At 40.5% G+C, this 26564-nt stretch overlaps 1 protein-coding gene and 1 non-coding gene across 19 annotated transcripts in view; both read left to right on the top strand.

Moving 5' to 3' along the window:
- Positions 1–26564, top strand: part of NRCAM (neuronal cell adhesion molecule) — a 322710-nt gene that overhangs the window by 57681 nt on the left and 238465 nt on the right. For all 18 annotated transcript variants that reach the window (XM_057550380.1, XM_057550377.1, XM_057550376.1 and 15 more), the window contains exon 2: positions 10137–10273. The gene's annotated coding sequence lies outside the window, so the exon portion shown is untranslated. The remainder of the gene's footprint in view (positions 1–10136; positions 10274–26564) is intronic.
- On the top strand, positions 23230–23302 carry TRNAW-CCA (transfer RNA tryptophan (anticodon CCA)). The gene has a single exon. It is a non-coding gene; the product is annotated as a tRNA-Trp (tRNA).

The raw sequence follows: 26564 nt of genomic DNA, 5'->3' as shown, positions 1-26564 counted from the left end.
GCCTCCAAGTGCGTGTCCCTGCCCGCTGCTCTTGGCCTTGGCTCTGTCCACTGCTTTTGCCACTTGCAGCTTCATTTTCTCTCGGTTTCTCCTTATTACATTTCTCCTCGGCCTATAAATGACCTCAAATCTCCTCTGGCCAAAAACCACTTCTCATCTCTGCTGCTCCCTAGAGGTACCATTCCGTTTCTCCCTCTCTTTCACTGCCAGCTTCTCAATGAGGTTGTCAGTATTTACTGCCTGATCCCAGCCAGAAGAACCTTTTCCTTCCTCTGGACGCCCCAGGCACTTAACCTGCCCTTCACAGTATTCCTGTCAGCCACACACATCCCCAGCACTGCACCAGGTATATTCCTGCCTTTGACACAGTCCTCCCTGTACCTCTGAATTCCTAGGAACACAGCAGGCCCTATGGGGACTGATTTCTGAGACTTCTGGGCATCTCTAAATTCAAGAGTATACTTCAATAAATTTTTTTAAAAAAGAGTATAGACAAACAGCTCATACAACTCAATAACAAAAAACCAAACAACTCAATCAAAAAATGGGCAGAAGACCTAAATAGACATTTCTCCAAATAAGATATACAGATGGCCAATAGGCACATGAAAAGATGCTCAACATTACTAATTATTAGAGAAATGCAAATCAAAACTACAACGATGTACCACCTCACACCGGTCAGAATAGCCATCATTAAAATGTTCACAAACAGTAAATGATGGAGAGGGTGTGGAGAAAAGGGAACCTTCCTACATTGTTGGTGGGAATGTGAATTGGTGCAGCCACTGTGGAAAACAGTTTGGAGGTTCCTCAAAAAAGTAAAAGCAGAGTTGCCATATGATCCAGCAATCCCACTCCTGGGCAGAACTGGACAAAACTATAATTCAAAAAGATACATGCACCCCTGTGTTCATAGCTGCAGTATTTACAATATCTAAGACATGGAAGTGACCTAAATGTCCATCGACAGGTAAATGGATAAAGAAGATGTGGTACATACATACAATGGACTATCACTCAGCCATAAAAAAGAATGAAATAATGCCATTTGCAGCAACATGGATGAACCTAGAGATGATCATACTAAGTGAAGTAAGACAGAAGGAGAAAGACAAATGTCATGGTATATCATTTATATGTGGAATCTAAAATATGATGCAAATGAACTTGTCTATGAAACAGAAACAGATTCACAGACATAGAGAACAGACTTGTGGTTGCCAAGGGGGAGGGGAGGTGGGGGAGGGACGGAGTGGGAGTTTGGTATTAGCAGATGCAAACTATTATATACAGAATGGATAGACAAAAAGGTCCTACTGTATAGCACAGGGAACTATATTCAATATCCTGTGATAAACCATAATGCAAAAGAATATATATGTATAGGTATAACTGAATTACTTTGCTGTACACCAGAAACTAACACAACACTTTAAATCAACTATACTTCAATAAAATAAATTTTAAAAAATAAATTCAAGGGACTTCCCTGGTGGTGCAATGGTTAAGAATCCGCCTGCCAATGTAGGGGACATGGGTTCGAGCCCTGGTCCGGGAAGATCCCACATGCCGCAGAGCAACTAAGCCCGTGCGCCAGAACTACTGAGCCTGCGCTTAGAGCCCGCGAGCCACAACTACTGAGCCCACGTGCCACAACTACTGAAGCCCGTGCGCCTAGAGCCTGTGCTCCACAACAAGAGAAGCCACTGCAATGAGAAGCCCGTGCACCGCAATGAAGAGTAGCCCCCGCTCACCGCAACTAGAGAAAGCCCGTGTGCAGCAATGAAGACCCAACGCAGCCAAAAATAAATAAATTTTAAAAAATAAATAAATTCAACAGTATAGAAATGTTTGTAGAGGCTCCTGGCTTTTTCCGTGGAAGAATTTCCCCCAAGTGCCCTGTGGTTTCTTTTTTGCAAAAATCTCAAATCTAAAGTGAACTACCTCTCCAACATTAACTAGTTTTCTCTCTCACCTGGTGTCTTCCCCTCCTCACAAAAGCTTTTGTTTATTTGTTTGCTTGTTTAATAACTTCAGCAGAAATAGAAGAGGCATGCCACTGCACAGAGTCACACAGTCTGGGTGCAATCCCATCTCTGACATGGACAAACTCTCTGACTTTGGGGTGCATTACTGGTCTTCTCTGGGCCTCAATATGCCCATGTAGAAAGTTGCTATGACAACGTCCACCTTATAGAATTATTTATAGGATTAAGAGAAGTATTGTCTGGGAGGCCCTTAGCCCACATCTGGCCCGTGATAATCACTCACATGTCAAAAGAAGGCTGAAGCACTTCTTTCTTACTGGCTCTCTCCTTTCCTACCTGAGCACAGTGGTTCAGAATCCAGAAACCCCACAGAGGTGTGAGTGCCGAGCCACTGGCAACTTTGTGTGATGCAAACTGGTGTCCCAGCAAACTGCCAGATCACGAGCCTCCCAGTCAGTCACTGTAAAATCACCAACCTCAAACATAAGGTCACGAATGCCGAGGGTCTCTTCTTCCTGCTTTGCTCAAGCAGTGTGATCTGTCCAAAGAATCTGAAATAACAGAAAATATACATAGCAAGTATTCAAGAAGCAGATGGTATTCATATGCTAGAAGCTCTCTGTGCCGGCAGATCCCTCGCACATCCATAGCCATGGTGGAGGGAGGGGGAAGCATCACACTTCCTTCTTTTCTTGGATTTGCCATCTTTTTCTCATCTCTGATGCCAGTGTCTGCTCACAAGATTTACAAGAGAAGAAAAGTCTCACTGTTCTGGAAATGCTAGAAAACGTTCCAAAACTTTCTTAGCGTTCTTCCTAGCAACAGATCCAATGACTTTCTCCACACTTCTTCTGGGTGGCACTGTTCTGGTGTTTATCACTTTCTGCCACCGACTGGCCATACAAACTTGGGCCATTACTCCACTTTCTGTGCCTTAGTTTTCTCCTCTGGGGAGAATAAGATTGCCCACCTCGTAAAGTTATTATGAAGATCAAATATCTGCCAGCCAGTTACAGACATACCCAGTATGGAATAAGCATGCAATATATGTTGATTATGTAGTCATTTTATCCACGTAAGCCATGATTGCACCTGTGAGTTGGTGGAAGTAACGCGACTCAGAATCACACAGCTTACTTCTGGAGTCCTGGCTTTGCCACTTACTGGCTGGGATGAATCACTGAGAAGTCACCTGCTCTTAGCTTATTTTTATCTGTAAAATGTCAGGAAGAATACTTATTTTTCTGTATTAAGCGAGATTACTTCTGTGAAAAATAAACCACAAAGTGCCATACAACGCAAGGTGGTATTATGATCTCTCATCTCTGTCCTTGAGCAGAAGCTGTCTAGTCTGAAGTCACCTTTGTGTTTCTTGTGGCTCCCAGGGCTGTACCTGCCCCTGGTGGACCTTGACAGTGATTGTCAAACGAACAGTTTAACGATTCAACACATCTGAGAAAAAAAGAAGCACACCAAGAGGGCCTCTGCATGGTCAACGGAGATGACATGAAATGTACACATACACTCATGCTTTCTTTAAGACTGGTCCATCAGGCCCTCCCGGTGAAGCTTTCTAGTGTTCCTTTATGCAGAGTCAATCCTGGGAGGACCAGAAGTATCCAATTGGAGCCATGAGGGTGGGTTTGATTGCTCTAGGCAGGCATGCTGACCACCATGAGAAACTACAGCTTGACAGCCTGACAGTCATGGCGGAGACAGAAAAAAACTAAGGAAAGCCGACACAAGAACTTTAAAAGCCCTTTAGTGTGAGATTTTTTTTTTTTTAATAGATCTCTTTGTTGGAGTATAATTGCTTCACAATACTGTGTTAGTTTCTGTTGTACAACAAAGTGACTCAGCCATATGCATACATATATCCCCATATCTCCTCCCTCTTGAGCCTCCCTCCCACCCTCCCTATCCAACCCCTCTAGGTCATCGCAAAGCGCTGAGCTGATCTCCCTGTGCTATGCGGCTGCTTCCCACTAGCTATCTATTTTACATTCGGTAGTGTATATATGTCGATGCTACTCTCACTTCGCCCCAGCTTCCCCCTCCCACCCCGTGTCCTCAAGTCCATTCTCTATGTCTGCATCTTTATTCCTGCCCTGCAACTGGGTTCATCAGTACCATTTTTTTCTTTTGTTAGATTCCATATGTATGTGTTAGCATACGGTATTTGTTTTTGTCTTTCTGACTGACTTCACTCTGTATGACAGACTCTAGGTCCATCCACCTCACTACAAATAACTCAGTTTCGTTCCTTTTTATGGCTGAGTAATATCCCATTGTATATATGTACCACATCTTCTTTATCCATTCATCTGTCGATGGGCCCTTAGGTTGCTTCATGTCCTGGCTATTGTAAATAGTACTACAGTGAACATTGTGGTACATGTCTCTTTTTGAATTATGGTTTTCTCGGGGTATATGCCCACTAGTGGGATGGCTGGGTCGGATGGTAGTTCTATTTTTAGTTTTTTAAGGAACCTCCATACTGTTCTCCGTAGTGGCTGTATCAATTTACATTCCCACCAACAGTGCAGGAGGGTTCCCTTTTCACTACACCCTTTCCAGCACTTATTGTTTCTAGATTTTTTGATAATGGCCATTCTGACTGGTGTAAGGTGCTACTTCATTGTACTTTTGATTTGTGTTTCTCTAATAATTAGTAATGTTGAGCATCTTTTCATGTGCCTCTTGACCATCTGTATGTCTTCTTTGGTGAAATGTCTATTTAGGTCTTCCACCCATTCTTTAACTGGATTGCTTGTTTTTTTTGGTATTGAGCTCCATGAGCTGTTTGTATATTTTAGAGATTAATCCTTTGTCTGTTGTTTCATTTGAAAATACCTTCTCCCATTCTGAGGGTTGTCTTTTTGTCTTGTTTAAGGTTTCCTTTGCTGTGCAAAAGCTTTTAAGTTTAATTAAGTCCCATTTGTTTATTTTTGTTTTTATTTCCATTACTCTAGAAGGTGGATCAAAAAAGATCTTTCTGTGGTTTATGTCATAGAGTGTTCTGCCTATGTTTTCCTCTAAGAGTTTTATAGTGTCTGGTCTTGCATTTAGGTCTTTAATCCATTTGGAGTTTATTTTTGTGTATGGTGTTAGGGAGCTGTTCTAATTTCATTCTTTTACATGTAGCTGTCCAGTTTTCCCAGCACCACTTATTGAAGAGGCTGTCTTTTCTCCATTGTATGTTCTTGCCTCCTTTGTCGTAAATTAGGTGCCCATATGTGTGTGGGATTTTTTTTACTGTAAAGAGAAATCCCATGTGACTTACTGAAAGCAAAGTTAGACAAAGCAGTTGAGATCTTTGGAGAACAATTCCACTTTGACAGGGGCATACCAGATACCTAAAATGACAGCCTCTGCTGATTTTCATGATTGCCGCAGGGAAGGAGGAGGCGAGCTTCGCTCTGTTTTCACAGTATGTTTCTCAAATATAACTTCTTGGTCTGCTGCACGGGTAATTACTCTATAACCACAAAGTTCTTGTTGCCAATTATCTCAACTATGGCCTGATTTTCCCCAATGATGCTAAAGCCTAACTCTTCTGGGTTTTGCAGTCTCTACCAAGTACATGTTAAAACCTTTATCCAGCAAAATGAACTGCTTGGTCATGTCAGTTTATGTAACTATTTATATCTTCAGGATGATTTGCAGTCAATTTGGAGAATTGGTAATTATTTTAAAGAGTGACCTCGAGACTAAAATAAATTCATTTTAATTTATTAACAGTTTGGTTTTCACTATTTTTTATACCACCGTGGGCTCTGTGAAATAGTGTCCAATTCCGTATTGTGTCATAGCATGAACATCATTCTAAATGGCATGCTGGTCTAATCTGTGGATTACACGGAGGTGAAAGCCGTAACAGGTTTTGGAAGGACAGAATTGAGACGTCACATGTTTTTGGCAAGCTGTAATGATGAACTCCATTCTAAAAAGGTGACATAGGGGACTTCCCTGGTGATCCAGTGGTTAAGACTCTGTGCTCCAAATACAGGGGGTGCGGGTTCAATCCCTGGTTGGTGAGCTAAGTTCCCACATCCCGCGTGGCATGGCCAAAAACGTAAAAACAAACAAACAAAAAAACCTCCAGTGTAAGAAGAAAAGGTGAAATATGAATGGGGTGCAAGTAAAGGCTTCTGTTGGTTCTAACAAAAATACCTACAAAAAGATAATGGAGATATTGTCAACCTGATAAGCAGCTATAAGTATGGCTGGTAAATGAGGTGCCCCAGTATTAGTCCATAAGTATTGGGCATCTGGGGCTGCAGAGAACAGGGCACCTTTAGGAGGAGGGACTGATATCTGTCTGGATATGGGAAGTGAGAAGTTATCAGGGTTGGAGGCTGCTTCAGGGAATGAGTCTTATCTCTTGTCATCTCTCTGCTGGCCTTTCTGCTTACCTGTGCATATTCAATAGGTTCTCTTCTGACTCCCAATATCCACTCCAGATCCCAGAGAGAGTTAATTTGATTATCATCTCTTTTCTAGGGCAGAGACCTTGGTGCGAAGCGACCTCATCGGTCATCCACCAGCCTCTGTGGATGCCCTTGAGTCAGGTCCTTACCCCGGGTCCTATCAGTGGCCACCTCTGCTAAAACAGCAGGTGATTCCTGCTTTCCTGAACAGTGGGCTGAGGTTGGGGAAGTTTACACTAGGACGTGAATCTGGATCTGTCTCCAAGGGCCAGAACTGGGACCGAGGAGTGAAAGCTACAGAGGAAGAGAGATTCGACTCCATACCGAGTTCCCTGAAAATGGAATAGGCCGTAGGCAGATAGATGGTTGGATACACCTCCCAGGCCCCTTCCCGTTCTCAAAATTGTGTTTTCATTTTTATTGTCACTCTTTTGTTTCTTCCCAGAAGTGTATAGTGAAAACCAACTTTTCACGTTATTTTTTAACTGAGCTATGAAGATGATTTTGCCACAGTGTAATTAGGATCTGCCTAAGGTGTCAGAAGCAGTAATGCTTTTGCATTAGCCTCTTAAATAAAACATGTTTCATATGTGGAATATTCGTAAATTAGATTTTATTATAGCCAATAACGGCGCTGTTTAAAGAAAGGAAATCATTTACATAATGTAAATGTACTGGGCCAGCAAACTGCAACGAAGATACTTCTCTAAGATTTTGAAGATGAGTATAAGAATGGTTCATACATTTTTTTCCTAAGGAAGTGTAAATGACGTTCCAGAGATTTCAGTTAAGCTTTTAAATTCACATGTCGTGATGGACTGAATCATTGAGGACAGATTTCAGTGGTGACTCTTCTGACAGTTGTCTGAGCTGAAGTCTCCAAAATAGTGGCATTAAATCTCACTATTCAGCTTCTACTAATTTGGAACAGAGAGAGAGACAGAGAGAGAGAGACAGAGAGAGAGAGACAGAGAGAGAGAGAGAGAGAGAGAGAGAGAGAGTGTGTGTGTGTGTGTGTGTGTGTGTGTGTCTGTAGGGAGAAGAAAAATCATTCCATACAATGTTCATCCTTTCCCAAACAACAGAAACTAATTATTTAATCGGAGAAAATCTGAAAGCACTGGGAAGATTCCAGGGTGCTTCTGTTTCCACTTTCCAGTGTGAGAATGCCTTGTGACAAAGAGAAGATAGGGCAGATACAGGGCACAGTAGCCTTGCTTCCAGCTGCCTGTTTACTGCATTCCCTCGAGGCAATACATGGTTGGGGGAGAGAACAGCTTTGTTACAATTCCAGTTCCACCATTTTGGAGAGAAGACAAAGCACTCTCAGCTTCAGTTTCCTCATTTATAAATTGGGGATAATAATCGTACTTAGGTCAGAGAGTTCTTGTGAGGATTAAAGCACTTAGCACCGTGTCGGGCTTGTACAAAGTGCTCGATAATTTAGCTCCTAGGATTATTTTTATCTTCATCACTCCGTAAGGGGTGGGAACCCCGAGGTTATGCTCTCCTGTGCCTGGAAAGTCAGTAGCGTCAGGCCCTCATCAACAGTGTGGCTCATGTGGTCCCGTCCTACCCAGCCCAGCCCGAAACAGGGTCCGGCCCCAGCTCAGGGTCTGCCTTTATCTTCCCTGGGAGACTTGATCCCATCCTGGCGTTGCTGCTTCACTTGGACCTTGCATAGTCAGTATATCTCTCAGAGCCCTAGTTCCCTCCTCTCGAAAATTGGGGAACTATTCATTTATTTATGTATTTATCTTTTTAAAAAAAATTTTTATTGGAGTATAGTTGATTTACAATGTCATGTTAGTTTCAGGTGTACAGCAAAGTGAATCAGTTATACGTATGCATATATCCACTCTTTTTTAGATTCTTTTCCCATATAGGTCATTACAGAGTATTGAGTAGAGTTCCCTGTGCTATACAGTAGGTCTTTATTACTTATCTATTTTATATATAGTAGTATGTATATGTCCATTCCAATCTCCCATTTTATCCTCCCTGCCCTTACCCCCTGGTAACCATAAGTTTGTTTTCTACATCTGTAACTCTTTCTGTTTTGTAGGTAAGTTCATTTGTACCCTTTTTTAGATTCCACATATAAATGATATATGATATTTGTCTTTGGCTTAGTTCACTTAGTATCATAATCTCTAGGTCCATCCATGTTGCTGCTAATAGCATTATTTCATTTTTTATGGCTGAGTAATATTCCATTGTGTGTCTACCTACCTATCTATGTATCTGTCTATCTGTACCACATCTTCTTTATCCATTCATCTATCAGTGGACACTTAGGTTGCTTCCATGTCTTAGCTATTAACAGGCACATGAAAAAGTGCTCAGTGTTGCTAATTATTAGAGAAATGCAAGTCAAAACTGCACTGAGGTATCACCTCACACTGGTCAGCATGGCCATCATTAAACAGTCTGCAAATAAATGCTGGAGAGGGTATGGAGAAAAGGGAGCCCTATGGAAAACAGTATGGAGAGTCCTCAAAAAACTAAAAATAGAGTTACCAGATGATCCAGCAATCCCACTCCTGGGCTTATATCTGGAGAAAACTGTAATTCGAAAGGGGGAACTATTTAATTTTATAGGGTTTGAAAATTTTGGATACTATTAATTTAAACCGTATTTGTTTTAAAAACAAATTGAGTGATCAGGTTCAAATTGTGTAGAGAAGACAGAACTCTTAGCTTTGGATGAGTCATCAAAGAATGTCTCTGACTTTCTCTCCTTTGAAAAAAATGCCTGTGCTTGGGTTCCATCTTACCTGATCTTCTGATGTAATTGGTCAGGGATTTCTTTGGCTGCATGGGGCCGAGTCACTGATATGTTTTAAAAAGCTCTCCTGGTGGTGCAAAGGTGCCCACAAGGTTGAGAAGCACTTAGCAAGCCCGAGGTCAGACTATGAATGGGAAATGCAGGTCTAGACTTCCTGCTTTCCTCGTTTCTCCCTGTATACCGCCCCCAAGTTCTGGTTTAAAAGAGGTTTTCTGAACAATTTTTTTCTGTGATTTTTTTTTTCACTCTTTCTCATAAAAGTGAGGTATTAAATAAACACACTATTCAAACTCTTCTATTAGTTGGCTTCCGTTTAATTAAAGTTTCATTCTGTGCTGTTCTACCTTAACCTTTTGCTTGTTTTCTTACGATGGTGTGTTCTGAAACCTTCATTCTCAGATGCTTTCTCTTCTCACCACCTTGAAAGCCACCTCTGAAATGTAATTGCATAGCTGCGTTCCTCACTGAGATCATCAACCTTCGTCAAATACTTCGTTCTTCATTGTTGTTCTTTTCAATCTGTATTAGATTCTTCCCAGCTGCGGCCTGTTTGTTGATGTGATTGTAAAGCACCGTGTATTCCCATGAAGTATTCGAGTAAAATAAGATCAAGTGCCTTTTTTCCCTCTTTTATTTGTGTGTGCAGTTGTTTCCTGCTATTTAGGGGTCATTCAGACTACTATCCTGTACCAAAATGTAACTGGAATTGTGTTACCTTTTTTCATTACCTGTTGCAATGAAATTGCCTAAAGTTTCTTAGACATTGATGTCTGTAACTACAGTAAGGTTTGGTTAAAATTCATCATGGAATTTAATACGTATTAAGTTCCCCTTGTCAGTTTTAGTAGGATAGTTGAACGAAATCTCAGCTTAATAGAATTAGCTAACCCAAAACAGTTTACACTGTTCTGTTTTTTTCCTTTTCAGAAATCTTTGTGATATTCCACACCTGTGTGCTGAAGACTTACCAAAGCTGCTGTCAGGAATTGGCATCCTGGGAAAAGGACAGCTTCCAAAATCAGGGAAACTTTCAGGAGATTCCTGGCCCAGTGGATCTTCTGAAGGTAAAAGTGGAACAGTTTCCTCTTTGTCTTTAGAAGTCTAAATGAACGGTTCTGTCTTCCGAGATCTGCTTCTTGGAAAAGAGTGAATAAGGGAATAGGTTATTGATAATTCTTGGTAAAGAATTGAGAGTTTTTCTTTTTCAGGAGATTTTTTTTTTTTTTTTAGTAGTGATGAAGGAAATCAATTGGCTATTTTGACCGAACAGGAATTTATTTAAAGTTTGGAGCTGTGAAATGAAGATCCATGAAGACCTACTTGAACACACACACACACACACACACCCCTTAAAAAAATTAGTAATGTTTCTTTTCCCAGAGAAATTTCTTATGCATTTAGGGTCTCCCTCAGCCTTCATTTCTGCCTTACCCTGCCGTCTAGGATTGTTTTAAGAATCAAACAATGTAACTTATGTGAAAGCACTTTGTAAACCATGATGTATTATTTGCATAAGTAAGAAAAACAATGACTATTTCCGAACATTTATAATCCTCCAAAATACCCACATATGCTCCAATCTGTTTTCCTCTATAGTTTGGTTCATTTTTATTTCGATTCAGTAAACTTTGCTAGGATCTCAAAAAGCAAAGGTGATAAGTCCTACCCTTCAAAGAATATCTGTAAATTGCAGAGATAAATGCATAAATAAATATGACCAACTCCAATATGATATAAATATATCAAGAGTACAGTAAGGAATGGAAATGGAAAAGGCATCAAATGAAGCCTGGGGCTGGAAGACTGTGTGTGTAAAAGCAGGCTTCCTAGAGAAGGTGACCCCTGAAATGGCCCTTGAAAGATGAATAGCAGTTAGCCTGGTAAAGAGCAGGATGGGGTCGAGGAGGGCATTGCAGGCAGGAGCGGCGGGATAGGTGTGTGAAACCCACATGTGGAAGTAATACATTTTCAGCATTGTTGAACCACAGGTATGGGTGGTGGGTGTGTGTGTGTGTAAGTGTAAGCACTGAGGGGTTTTTTAAAAATCGAGTTATGGTTGATTTACAATGTTGTATTAGTTTCTGGAGATATATATCAGCAAAATGATATATTCTTTTTCAGATTTTTTTCCATTATGGTTTATTATAGGATATTGAATATAGTTCCCTGTGCTATACACTAGGACCTTGTTGTTTACCTGTGTTATATATAGTAGTGTGTATCTGATAATTCCCAAACTCCTGATTTATCCCTCCCCACCCACCTTTCCCCTTTGGTAACCATGAGATTGTTTTCTGTGTGCGTGAGTCTGTTTCTGTTTTGTAAATAAATTCATTTGTATCTTTTTTTTAGATTCCACAAATAAGAGATATCGTATGATATTTGTCTTTCTTTGTCTGAGTTCACTTAGTATGATAACCTCTAGGTCCATCCATGTTGCTGCAAATGGCTTTATTTCATTCTTTTATATGGCTGAGTAGCATTCCCTTGTATATATATACCACATCTTCTTTATTCATTCATCTGTCGATGGACATTTTGGTTGCTTCCATGTCCTGGCTATTGTAAATAGTGCTGCAATGAACATTGGGGTGCATGTATCTTTTTGAAGTATGGTTTTCTCTGGATATATGTGAGGAGTGGGATTGCTGGATCATATGGTAATTGTATTTTTAGTTTTTTAAGGAACACCATACTGTTTTACATAGTGGCTGCACCAATTTACATTCCCACCAACAGCGTAAGAGGGTTCCCTTTTCCTCTGAGGGGTTTTAAGCTGGTGGTCATTGGCGTTTTAGGTGTGTTACCCTGGAGAAAGTATAGAAAACGAGTTGCAGGTGAGCAAGATTGAAGGAAGGAAGATTCGTTTTGTAATGATCTGGGGAAGAGATGGAAGGGCTAGAATTAGAGTAGAAGCAGTGAGGAATAGAGAGAGTGAAGTGTGAAAGAGCTAGAATATTCTGGATTTGGTGATAGTTTGGGCATTGGAAGCAAGAACAAGTTAGGACTTGGGATTGTCAGGTTTCTGACTTGGGTGACTTGGGTCATCAAGGGGATTAGGAGGGAAGCGGACTTACTGTTGGAGAGGAGAGGACTTTGAGGTATATTTGGGACATATATATTTCAAAGATAGGTTGAAATATCCACCAGGCAGTTGGAAGTTTAAGTATGGTGGTTAGGGGAGGGTTAGGGGAGGGTTCAGGGCTAACAACATTGATTTGGGAGTTACAGACCATAGTTAAAAATCTTTTTAAAAATATGAATTTGATTTTGTACTTAAGCCCTCACTATTATTCATTCTGACACTTAAAACACAACTCACGGGAATTCCCTGGTGGTCCAGTGGTGAAGACTCCATGCTTCCACTGCAGGAGACATGGGGTCGATCTCCAGTCAGGGAACTAAGAATCCCACAGGTTGCGTGGCACGGCCAAAAACACACACACGCACGCACACACACACACACACACACACACACACAACTCACCACATTCTCAATTTTCATTTTATTTTGCCATTACCTGTCATTTCATTTGTATCTGTACTTGTTGGCCTTATTTTCTTGGCATGATAAATTCGGATTTTTCCTCATGCCAAATGTTGTGACCTTTTGAGTTTGATGAAAGGAAATTTCAACCAGTATTTGAAAAACCTTGCAACCCCTAAAATGTAGGAGAGTTACAAACGAGTGCCATTCTCCATTTTAATTCACAGTGGTTATAGAAATTATTTAAGAAAAGTGCTTTTGCTTTCCAAAGTTTAGTTCGTTTTCTGTATCAGTCGAGGTTTCTTGTCAATTCCTCACGTTCATTGCTCTGCCCAGGATCTGAGCATTGCTTCTGGGAGACAGAGCAGGAACTTTCTCGCATTCTTCAGAGGGGTGGTGCCAGGGTCCCAGCCTTTGGGTCTTCCCGGCATCAACCCAGAACGTCATTAAGGAAGACTGTTGTAACAGAGGCTGCACTGTTTGAGGTCAAGTCTATCCGAGTTAGACTTTTGAAATACAATACTCAGAGCCTTCTTTGAGGGACTGTCATGGGTAAAACTTTTAAATTCAAATAATACTTACAATAGTACTATTTTGAGTGAATTTTATTTGATTACCGTGGCCTTAATTAATTTACTGATTTTTTTTTTCTCCTTAAGACCCGCTGGAAAATGACAAAATGCCCCTTTTTGCCTCTCTCTAGTTCACTTCTCTACCATCCTTCCAGAAACTTTCAAGATCAGTTAATGTCACTTCCATTTTTATACACAAGAGAATTAATCTGAAGCAAAATTAAGTAACTTGCTCAGTGTTGACAGCTGGAGCCGGCGTCCTGGTCTCTTGAAACTCATTCTGTCCTTTCCACTTCATTTTTTTCCCTCTTATTCCAAATCTTTATTGAACCGTGACATTATCTATGTGTCTTAAAATAGGAAATTGAATTAAGTATATCAGTTCACACTGATGGCATATGCTTTGGTTAATCACTCTGTGTTCAACAGATTTTGCTTTACTGCTTTAGGCTCTGGTTAAGGTTTTATTATTTTTTATTTTTGTACCTAAAATTTTTTTAGCATGGATTTTGTTTTTTGGCATCCTTTATTTCTCTGTACTGGTTCCACTGCCAAAAGGAAGGAGAGAAAGAGAATCAAAATCACTTGTTTAAATTCCAATTAAAAAAGGACTATCGTCTCAATTCATTATCAAGTCAATGTTTTCCAAGTAGGTACTTTCGGTACCAATGTGTTAGGCACATTCACTAACGCGGCAAACACTGGCCACACAACCCAGTTTTCTGAAACACCCTATTTTTTTTCCAGTTTTATTTCCCCTTTTTAAATAAAAGATAACGTTCATACATTAAAAAAGGCACTCCTCATGTATTTTAAAGACAACACTTTTAAGCAGAAGGTATTTCAGTTTGGGTCAAAGACATCGCAAGACCCTGTGAATTTCATGTATAGAAAATGAATTCATGGAAATGCTGAGTTGGTGTATCTTAGAATGACGTCACATGAGTGCAAGTTGTAGGTGGTCTGAAAGACAATGAATTGTTCTCTGAAATTCACAGAATGGTCAGTCATTGCCTTGAAACCAGTGGGCTGTAAATCATCAGGGTGCGGGTACACAACGTGATTCACTCTCCTGAGAGCTGCCAGTCACAAAAGGAGTTTCCAGTTGCTTACGTGTAGAGCCCAAGAAATATGTCTCCCCATTTTGGTCTGTCTCTTTTTCTGCCTTCCCGTCTCACTCATAGCCTTTGTGGGATAGACACAGACTAATATGATGTTTTCAAAACAGGAGACCCTTGGCAGTTTGTGTTTATGGAACTAGGAGTGGAGACAATATATCGTGGATGGGAAACAGGTAAATCACCCTTCACTTGGTAACGGGTGAGAGCCATGGGGAGACATTGTCTTGACACGTTTGCCCTCTGCATAGCTTGGCCACCTTGAGCAGAATGATGACATGAACAGAGATGGACAGGTGTGGAAGCTTCTGTAGACAGTGAACAGAAGATGGTGTGATGGCTGGGAAAGGGCAGGTCAGCTTTCACCACCATTGTCTGGCTTAGTGGGAGCTAATCTTACTGTGGACAACAGGATTGGGTGGCTGCTTCCTGCTCAGATTCCAGAATGAGTATTTCACGTACCATTATGCCAGCAAAGCAATGGGTAGCGCTTATGTGAGCTTTGGAGTTGCCACTTAAAAGTACTTAGAGTTTGAAATATTCAAGACTGCCTTCCTTCTACCCTGTGGGTAGAATACAGAATTCTTCTGGAGGGGGTTGTTTAGGGCAAACTCTTTGAAGGTAAAAGCCATCGGTGAGTTGCCAGGGTGACACTTTTGAATGGGCAGTCTTCCAACAGGCTCAAATCATACTTAGCAGTAAAACGTGTTACCCTATGCCCTTTTGTAGTGTGGGATTTTGAAATGAGAGGGGACAGGAAATGCTGAGCCACCAGCTTTTGGATCCAAATTCAGTCCCACTGTAGAGGTCACAGACATCAGCAATTTGTGGGCCATTTCCATGGAGGACAATGACAGTGGATTTCTAATGAGATAATGTCCTGCTGCATTTGAATTTTCACTCTCCACTGCCTTTTGTCGTTTGAGTCCTTTCGAAATTACTCTTGATTCAGATTTATTATTAACTTTTTGAACTCTGGCTTCTGCGCTAATATCTTGCTGCTCATGTTAAAATGACTAGAGAATTTATTTTTGTATTCGTTAATAGAATAGCAAGGCAGCATAATATGAATTTATACTCTTCACATTTTCCTGTAATATAAGCTGGATTCGTTATCCCCTGGGGATCTGTTTCAAATTCATGTCCTAATAAGACATTCCAGCTAGTTGTTGGCTTTCTAGCTTTTAAAAAGCTTCTCCATAATGGACAGAGAACAATAAATAATGCATAATTTTGATTTTAAACTTTAAAAACATTTTTGATGGTTCTCATTATAAAATGGAAAATGAAATAGAACTTCCTCTTCAATGATCAGTAGTATAAGTATTTGTATTTTTGTTTTTTAGGCAAGAACCATCCTGAGGCAATTATGTCTTTTTAATATGGTTTAGAAAATAAAATCTATGAGGAAAGATTATGGATAAAAACATTATTGAGGATGCAGAACGACTAATAGGGTTTATGCATCCTTTGTAACATCTTCCTTCAGAGGACATGTGTATTATCGTTGACAGAACTATTCAAAAATGATAATATCCACTTACCACTATTGGTAATAATTATCTGTTACCAATATTTCAAATTATTCTCTCTCCTCTTTTGTTTCCCCTCTTCGCTATCAAAGTTTCCAGTCATCATATTAATGTATGTGTATCACACAGAGAATGTGACACAGCAAAGGGACAGAGACAGAACAAGGTGAAGAAAGTGACGGAAAGGCAAGAGATAGATATTTTTCATTTCCTACCCATAAACCAAAGCAGCATTTGTAGTCTTTTTCCCACCTCTGCCTTATTTGTTTGATTTCTTTGACATTAAAGCTACATAATTTCTGTAACAACCAACCCGTAAACAGGTACCCAGAACCATATCCTGAGTTGGGGATCCAAAAAATAGAGTCACTGTAGTAGAGCTGTGATGTGTCACCCAGATCCCCTGCCCCGTTTGGGACTGAGGTACTCTTTCCCCAGCTTCTGGGAATCCTGACTGCTGAGAGCTCACAGCTGGGTCCCTCCTTGGCGGCTGCCCTTAGCTGTTAGCTAAAGAGAGCTGCCTCACTCAAGATTCTACTCACTTAATGAATGATTTAAAAAAAAAAAAAAAGCTCCCTCATTTAAAAAAAAAAAAAAAAAGAAGATGTGGTATATATAGACAGTGGAATATTACCCAGCCATAAAAAAGAATGAAATAATGCCATTTGCAGCAACATGGATGGACCTAGAGATTATCATACTAAGCAAAGTAAGTCAGACAGAGAAAGACAAATACCATATATTACCTATATGTGGAATCTAAACTATGACACAAATGACCATATATACGAAACAGAAACAGACTCACAGACATAGAAAACAGACTTGTGGTTGCCAAGCGGGAGGGGAGGTTGGGGAGGGGTGGTTGGGTGTTTGTGATTAGCAGATGCAAACTATTATATATAGGATGGATAGAAAACAAGGTCCAACTGTATAGTACAGGGAACTATATTCGGTATCCTGTGATAAACCATGATGGAAAAGAATATGAAAAAGAATGTATATATGTATAACTGAATCACTTTGCTGTACAGCAGAAATTAACACAACATTGTAAATCAGCTATATTTCAATAAAATAAACTTAAAAAAAAAAAAAAAAGACTTTCCAAAGAAAATGTTCACCTTAAAAAAAAAAAAAAAAGATTCTACTCCCTGCTACAGGGCAGCAGTGTACATTCAATGGCTGGTCAATTTGGGGACACAAAGGTTCTTGCCCCAATTCAGGACAAGGCTGTAGGGCCTGTACGATCAGCTGGGGCTTTTGTTGTGACCGCACTCCAGTCGAGCTTCTCCCAGTGCCTCATATGCTTTGTTCACTCTCGCCTGTATGTTGAGCCCAGGAGCCCTCACCAGTGAAATTCCCACATGTAAATTCTCATCTCAGAGTTTGGTTCAAGGAAGCCTGACCTGCAGCAGCCTCCGTACCTGGACCAGGCCCTGCACACGTGTGTGAGTGTGTGATCATGTATCTTTAGAGCACTGTGAAAAGGCACTGGCGTTAGAATCATAATCAAGATCTCTGGCAATCTAGCCCACACCATCCCTGTGAAAAATGGGGATAACAATACCAACCTCTTAGAGTGGTTGCCAGGATTTGATAGCAAGTATTCAGTGCCTGGCACACAGGAAGCTTTCCATAAATTATAGCTTTTGTTGTAATTACCTACAGATAATCCATAAATAATGCACTAGTTCTGACCAATTGATTACAATACAGAATGTATTTATTTTAATGTCATTTTTATGACAATATTTATTTTAGTAGAGGATCAAGTTAATAAAAGATGCATCACCTGCACATTTAAATAATTCTTCCTCATTGTTAGTTTTCTTTTATTGAGTACATGAAGAAACTGGGCAGGGTTCTAAAGGGAACCTAAAGTCATTAAAGAGGTGAATAGAAAGTCCTATGGGAAAAAAATGAAAGGCTCTGGAATTAAGATTGGAAGATTGACGGGTAACTTGCCTTCTAGCTTCAAGTAAGTGGAAGTCTTTTATGAGGAGAATATTGGATGTGTTTTGTCCATGTTCACAGAGGACAGAACAAGAGAAAATGGACATAAATTAAAGGAGGAGGATAGTTGGGTTTGTATTAAGGGAATTCCTCTGTCCTTGGACAGTAAAACACAGGAAGGGGCTTGTAAAATATATATTTTTAAAAATCTTCAAAAAAAAAGACAAGACAACGTTCAGTCCTGAATCACTGAGATGCTTCCCAGAGAATTTATGGAGAACTCTGAACTCTGTGATTCTCTGATTTCAGAAATGATGCTTCCTAGAAACTCAGACACATATGTTCTGTTTTGCAAATGAAAGATAACTACTATTTGACCACTTTCATTTTCTTTTTAACTAAATTTCTTATGGTATCTTTGAAAATGTTCATAGGCACCTCGGTTGTGGTTCTTTGATAATTTAGTAAATCTTTTTCATTGAATAGGTGTCTTTCTGTCCATTTAAAAATCTGACAGGTAGGGCTTCCCTGGTGGCACAGTGGTGGAGAGTCTGCCTGCCAATGCAGGGGACACGGGTTCGAGCCCTGGTCTGGGAGGATCCCACATGCCGCGGAGCAGCTAGGCCCGTGAGCCACGGCTGCTGAGCCTGCGCATCTGGAGCCTGTGCTCCGCAACAAGAGAGGCTGCGATAGTGAGAGGCCCGCACACCGCGATGAAAAGTGGCCCCCGCTTGCCGCAACTGGAGAAAGCCCTCACACAGAAACGAAGACCCAACACAGCCATAAATAAATAAATTTAAAAAATAAATAAATAAATAAAATAAAATAAAATAAAAAAATCTGACAGGTATTATCACAATTTTCAATCTTATTGTATGTCCTCTCTTTATAGTCTATATAAAAATAAACTAAAGCCTACCATCCTGGGCCGTTTATCTATATCCAATGTAAGTTCTTTTGAGACTCAGATCTTGGGATGACATTGTTAAAATGAGCACTCATGAGTATTAAATCACTCTGAAGGGCTTTAGAACCTCAGCAAGAAGTGTGGAACTTTGGAGAACATCTTTTTCAATCAATTAATGGCTTAGAGATAAGATTAAAGATAGGGGACTGGGTTTTTAATGTTCTTATAAGGCCTCAGAGTCGAGAGATAAGAGGAAGCCACTAAGATGTTTCTCAGTTACTAGTAAGTATATTGGATTTTGCATTTTCTCCTTGGCGTGTCTTGTCAGATAGTCAGAGGCAGAGACTGAATGCGGTGGGAGAAGGAGCCCAGGACTCCAGGCCAAAATGCCTGGCTGTGCCTCCGTCACAGCCGAAAGCGGTCTGTTCTCTCGTAGAACTATGTTTGCATGGAGTCCCTTTGCATCTCTAATCGCGGCATCCTATTTTAGAGTCTCATCACACTACGGTATCGTCTCTCAAAAGAAACCCAGCATGGGCTTCCCTGGTGGCGCAGTGGTTGAGAGTCTGCCTGCCAATGCAGGGGACACGGGTTCGCGCCCTGGTCTGGGAGGATCCCACGTGCCGCGGAGCAACTGGGCCCGTGAGCCACAACTACTGAGCCTGCGCATCTGGAGCCTGTGCTCCGCAACAAGAGGGGCCGCGATAGTGAGAGGCCCGCGCACCGTGATGAAGAGTGGCCCCCGCTTGCCACCAACTAGAGAAAGCCCTCGCACAGAAACGAAGACCCAACACAGCCATAAATAAATAAAAATTAAAAAAAAAAAAAAAAAAAAGAAACCCAGCAGACCTAAGGGTTCAACCTCTGAGGGTTCAACCTGGGGACCCCATCACACCTTGACCTAAAGCAGTTCTGCTTTATTTATTTATTTATTTAAAATATGCACAAGCACGTTAAAAGCAGTCTTATTTGAAATAATTTTTAATCTAAAATTCCATTGATAAAGGGAACAGAAAAAAAAGTCTGAAACATCAAATATTTGTGAGATATTTGGGGAAATTTGAACAAAGTGAATATTATTTAGCTATCAATGCAAGGATTATGATTATATGATTTTGCTAATAGCAGTAATGGTGCTGCATTCTTATCTGTGAAAGATTCTTGGGTGAAGAATTTATAGGTAAAATTATATGATGTCTGGGATTTGCATTGTACTCCAGTAGGAAGTTAGAGATTTACAAATTAAGTAAGACTGACCAAGTAATGGTTTCTATCTCTGCTAGTGACAGCCAGCAATATGTGTATAGCAGCTCTGCTTTAATTCATTATTTTAATTTTTTTTAGCATACACAGGTAGAGAGAGGGTCTGTGTAAGATTTCACTTGATTAAATGGATCCATTGCTGGAAACATGAGTTTCCAGCGATGGAATTGCTGGTATTCCTACTGATCCCATGTCTTCAATACTCTCCCCAGTATATCCCATTGAAATACCCAATTTCATTCCTTCTGTTACTGCCTTATTAAAACTCTTCAAATGGCTCTCTGTCTCATGAGGGAAAACATACAGAACCTTTACCCTGGTATTCCTGGCCTCCCTCCCTGCCGCAGCAGTGGAGATGGCCTTGGTGTTCTAACACAAGATTATCTTTTTTGGGACTTCCCTGGTGGCGCAGTAGTTAAGAATCCGCCTGCCAATGCAGGGGACATGGGTTCGAGCCCTAGTCCGGGAAGATCCCACATGCCGCAGAGCAACTAAACCTGTGTGCCACAACTACTGAGCCTACGTTCTAGGGCCCCTGTGCCACAACTACTGAGCCCGGGTGCTGCAACTACTGAAGCCTGCATGCCTAGAGCCTGTGCTCTGCAACAAGAGAAGCCACCGCAGTGAGAAGCCCGTGCACCGCAATGAAGAGTAGCCCCCGCTTGCTGCAACTAGAGAAAGCCCGCACACAGCAACGAAGACCCAACACAGCCAAAAATAAATTTAAAAAACCCAAAAAACAAAAAAAAAAACCACTTAAAAAAAAGATTTTCTTTTTTTTTGAATTCTGGAAAATTTTATTATCAAGTTAATTTAGAAGAACAGAGTACAAAGCTATACAAACAATATGATTCCAGTTTCATTTTTTCATATATATATGTATGTATATATACACTCTATGCAAATATACAATATATACGCATCAAAAAAGACTGGATGTAAATGCACCAAAATGTTAACATTGGCCCTTTAAAAGTGGTGTAACTATGGCTGATACTTTTTTCTATTATTAGCAGGTGTTACTTTTATTTTGCTACTTCAAGAGATAGAATGTTTCATTATCTGGGGACATATGGCCTCTGTGAAATAAGCTTTATAATTTATGTTTTAATATTTATTTTATTTTTAAAAATTTATTTTTAACTTTTTACTTTATATTGAAGTATAGTTGTTTAACAATGTTGTGTTAATTTCAGGTGTACAGCAAAATGATCCAGTTATACATATGCATGTATCTATCCTTTTTCAAATTCTTTTTCCATTTAGGTTGTTACATAATATTGAGCAGAGTTCCCTGTGCTATACAGTAGGTCCTTGTTGGTTATCTATTTCTTTTTATATTGCCTCACATTTCTATCGTACTTTTTTTGAATTCAATGTTTAACTCATTATTTATTTATTTATTTGGCTGAGTCGGGTCTTAGTTGCGGCAGGTGGGATCTTCGTTGAGGCATGCGGGATCTTTCGTTGTGGCGTGTGGGCTTCTCTAGTTGTGGAGTGCGGGTTTTTCTCTCTCTAGGTGTGGCACAGGGGTTCCAGGGCGCGTGGGCTCTGTAGTTTGTGGCATGCAGGCTCTCTAGTTGAGGCACGCAAGCTCTGTAGTTGTGGCACGCAGGCTTTGTTGACCCTGGCATGTGGGATCTTTGTTCCCTGACCAGGGATTGAGCCCACGTCCCCTGCACTGGTAGGCAGATTCTTTACCACTGGACCACCAGGGAAGTCCCTGGTTATCTATTTTATATATAGCAATGTGTGCATGTCAATTTCAAACACAAGATTATCTTGATCTGGTTATCGAATACAGAGCCTGAGACTGTGTGTGCTCTCACAAGCAGCCCATGAAATCAAGCTCCTGTCTGATTTTGCTCAGCATTATCTTTGCCCTTCTTCTAAGCTACCCAAGCCATTCTGTTCCTTTTGAGCACACCTCCTCCACAAAGCCTTCCTCGATTACTCCAGCCCATAGTAATCAGGACCATGTCGAAATTCTCTTGCACGGGTGGGCATTTATACTAGTCTACCTTACATTTTACCCAGTTTGACAATGGTGTTATGTAGACTGTGTGTGCCTAGTGTTATTTTCGCCCCCTGGGGCATCGGGGAACAGTACAGCAGTCAGTGTGACCACCACTCACCTGGGGAAATAGGCATGCTGGGATCATCCCCACATGTAAATTTTCAATGTAATATATGCATTAAGATAAGAAGGGAAATGTATTCTGGAAATAAATTTCAGCAACATGGATGGAAATAAAACTTACCTTAAGTTGCAACACATTAAAGCTCAAAGAACTTTAAGACCAGATGGTATAGGTTTTAAGCCTAATTCTGCCTCTCAGTTTGTGTTCATCAGCAAGTTATTTATCCTTTATGATCTTTTTAATAACTATAATAATACTGCTATTCTTTGTTCTTTGCACTTCACAAAGTGCTTTTGCATGTTCTTTAATTTGAACTTCACAATGACCCATAAGGTATCAAGGTTAGCTTTTATCTTTCAAACAAGAAAACTGAGCTTGGGGCCATGCCCTCACATCTTAATGTGTTAAGCTGTCAGTAGGCACTGAAACTCAAATCTTCTGGCTTCTATTTTAGTGCTTTACTAAACTGTTACTGAAAGTGTTATCTACAGACCAGCTGTGTGGGCATCACCTGGGAGCTTGTTAAAAATGCAGAAGCTCAGGCCTCACCCCAGACCTGCTTTTTTCAGAATCTACATGTCAACAAGATGCCCAGGGATTCATACATACTTTAAAGTGGAAGAAGTACTGTAATATAAGAACAGTTTAATAAGCCTCTGAGGTACAAACATGAAAAGGGTTTTAAAATTTTTATTCCTATTGCTGCCATCAAATCTCTTCTGTCAAATCTCCCTTTTCTCTGAAGGGATCTCGAGCAGATCTGATAGATTTTTAGTTTCAGGTTTTTTTATAAGTTTCATACACTGTAGTCCAGTTTTAAAACTTCAAACTTACATGGAAAGAAAAGCTTTCCTTTACCCCAGCCTAGCTTGTGCCCTTCAAAAGTTTTTTTTTTTTTTTTTTTGGCCTGTTCTTAAACCATACGTACTTACTTCCAAGTTCTGACTCTTGGTGATGTATCATGATGATGTCCATTTTTCAGAATAAGAAATTCAGTTGCCCCGCTCAGTCTTCAGTGAAACTCAGAAGTAAAAACCAGGGACTTCCCTGATGGTCCAGTGGTTAAGACTCCGTGCTTCCAGTGCAGGGGACCCAGGTTCGACCCCTGGTCAGGGAACTAGATCCTGCATGGTGCAACTAAGATCCCGCCTGCTGCAACTAAGACCCGGCACAGCCAAATAAATATTAAAAAAAAAAAAAAGAGGTAAGAACCAAGCACACATACCCAGCATAAAGTAATCAAGACATTTCAGTCTCTATTCACTGTATTTCACCAGATTATTGGCCCAAGGATGACTTATGGTTGGTTGTCTTTGGCAAAAACTGAAGTTGATAAAGTATGAGACTGTACTTCATTAAAAAGAAACATTTCTCAACCTCTTGTTCTTAATTTTTATTTAAGTTTTTCAGTCTTCTTTGGCTCGGAAGCCAAGAGTTAGATCTATTCACCCTTAGCCAAATGACTGCCCTTGGATGTTCAAGATGGAATTCCATTCGAGTCCCTGTGGATTGTGTTCATTAGAATTCTTAAGGGTTGTGTATCCCCTGTCCCAACTATATACTTTATCAGACTTCTAATTCCCGTCTTAGTCCCTGAAATGAAAGTTTCATTTTGGGCCCCCCAGCTACCTCCTCCATGTCTTGTTTGTTTTCACTTTTATGTGACAAGAAAAGGCAGCTTTTGTCTTTGTTTCTGGTTAGCGGACTTCATAAATATTCATTAGCAGTTTCCCTTTCCAGCTACTATTTTGTAATTTGTAACTTTAAGTGAAATCTGAAGCAAAAGATAGCTCCCACTACTCACTTTAATACACCTGAGTTGTTCATCTTTATTTTGGAGGTCGTGAGCCAGACAGGAGTGACTTTTGAAGGCTGTTTTCCTAGGTTACATCATTCTGAGGAGGCACAGGTTTGTGTGTGTGTGTGTGTGTGTCTGAGGAGGCACAGGTTGTGTGTGTGTGTGTGTGTGTGTGTGTGTGTGTGTCTGAGGAGGCACAGGTTGTGTGTGTGTGGTGTGGCTTGTGGCTCAGCGAGTGAGTAAACGGGACAGGAGTGGAAAGAGTATTTCCAGAGCATTTGCAGGAGCGCTGTGCTAGGCAATGTATCCACTGTCTCACCTTATCTTCACAAGGGCTCTGTGAGACAGGTGTTATTATATCCATCTTACAAGCCTGGAACCAAAGCTAAGAAAAAGTGAGTGATTTGCTCCAATCCACAAAGCTAGTAACCCGAGGAGTGGTGATGACAGATTATGAAACGTGTGTGTTCCACGGTGCTCTTCTGGTTGTTCTGTAGAAACTGATAGTGGGCAGCTTTGGAGTTACTACCTTTAGAAAGTCGATATGTTTTTTATTTTGGTGTATTAAGTTGTTAATAACAGTGTTACTACGCCTGGGCTACTGGAAGGGAGAGCCTGCTGTTCCCACCCTCACTTAAAATGGAATATTACTCAGCCAGAAAAAGAATGAAATGGGGTCATTTGTAGAGAGACGTGGATGAACCTAGAGACTGTCATACAGAGTGAAGTAAGTCAGAAAGAGAAAAATATAATATATTAAAGCATATATGTGGACTCTAGAAAAATGGTACAGATGAACCTATTTGCAGGGCAGGAATAGAGACGTAGATGTAGGGAACAGATGTGTGGACATGGTGGAGGAGGGGGTGGGATGACTCGGGAGATTGGGATTGACGTATGTGCACTGCCTTGTGTAAAACAAACAGCTAGTGGGAACCTGCTGTAGAGCGCAGGGAGCTCAGCTCGGTGCTCTGTGGTGACCTAGATGGGTGGGATGGGGGTGGGTGGGAGGGAGGTCCAAGAGGGAGGGGATGTATGTATACATAAAGCTCATTCACTTTGTTGTACAGCAGAAACTAACACAACGCAACATTGTAAAGCAACTATACCGCAATTAAAAAACAAAAAACAAAAAACCTGAGGCTCAGCGCTGGCCCTTAGATGCCAGGGGATTGACCCAGTATTTCCATGGATTGCCCTTTTAGTTAGTGCTTTGTTTACTGGATAATAACTCTACCATTTTCTGTCTGTAGAGAGTTTTTTTCCCCACTTTCAAGAAAGCTCTGCTTTGCAGAAATGCGTTCCATCCCCCCTTCCTCTGGAAAACAAAACAGATGCAACTGTTAGGTGACCTTGCGGGCTCAGCACCACACGCTTAGCAGTTTTCATGCACCCCCCTTGCAGCCTCCCATGCTTTCCTGAGTGTCAGCAGGAAAGCACACACCCTTTTAAGGGCTGTTTTTCTAAACTTGCTAATCAGGCAGCTAATTTCTTTGTATCATGAGTCTGTTTCTTGATCGTTGCATCAAATTCCACCTGTGTCTCTCCTTATTCACCTTAGTGGCTGTGGACAGAGGACCCCTTCTGGGTACCTTTCTGCCTTGGATAGGGGTGGCATTGCCCTAAAGCCACATAAATCTGCGCATGTTGAGACCAGCCCAAAGCAAGTCTGTGCCAGCCTCTTAAAATTTTTGCTGAAATCTAAAACACTATTTGCCTTCGGATACAAAATGGAGGCCCTTTTTTGGGAACCTAGTAACACTCAAGAGTTGTCTGTTATCTGCCAGGCAAGATGTAATTAGACTTCCTATGCAGTTTACCACGTGATTTAGGATATGTGTTTTTTTTTTTAAAAAGCCAAGGGCAGGAGTATTTTAAAATAATGTTGATTTATCCCCCCTGAATATAGAAGTAACACACATTCACTGCAGATAATTTAGAAAATGAAGAAAAATGTGAAGAAAAGAAAATAAGGCAGATAAAATGATTATTAACTTTTTGATGCGTATTTCTTGTTACACTCACACATATATAGATGCACACACAACATATTTAGGTTTTTGCAAAACATTTTTAATGGCATTAGTCCTTGGGGCATTAATGCCAACCATTTTTCTCCTTTTCAATTCTTTTTATTTTTAGAATGGAATATTACCCATATACAAAAGAGAGGGAGAATAGCTCAGTGTTCAGGACCGTTTACTATGGAAACAGATTGCCTAGATTCTGGTCTTGGCTCTACCATGTGCTAGCTTGGAACCCTGGGAAAGCCACTTAATCTTTCTGTGCCTCAGTTTTCCCATATATAAAATGGGGACAAAACAGTACTTATTCATAAGGTAAACTGGTAGCTATTATTATTTTTTAAAATGAAGATAACATATATGTAAGGTGAAAAGAAAAACTATACATAATCTAACGTTGTTATTTTGCTTGTGTTTTATTCCTTGATCACACCTCTTGCCTTCCCCCAGAGGTAATGTTACCCTACATCGCTGTTTAGCTTTACATATTTTGAACTTCATATAATCAGTCTCATACAAATTTTGACATAACATTGTGAGATTGCTTCAAGGTGATG

The sequence above is a fragment of the Balaenoptera acutorostrata genome, chromosome 7, assembly GCF_949987535.1.
Source record: "Balaenoptera acutorostrata chromosome 7, mBalAcu1.1, whole genome shotgun sequence".
NCBI classification, from domain to species: domain Eukaryota; kingdom Metazoa; phylum Chordata; class Mammalia; order Artiodactyla; family Balaenopteridae; genus Balaenoptera; species Balaenoptera acutorostrata.
Note: the sequence above shows the minus strand (reverse complement) of the source record. Positions and strands in the feature narration are given on the sequence as shown.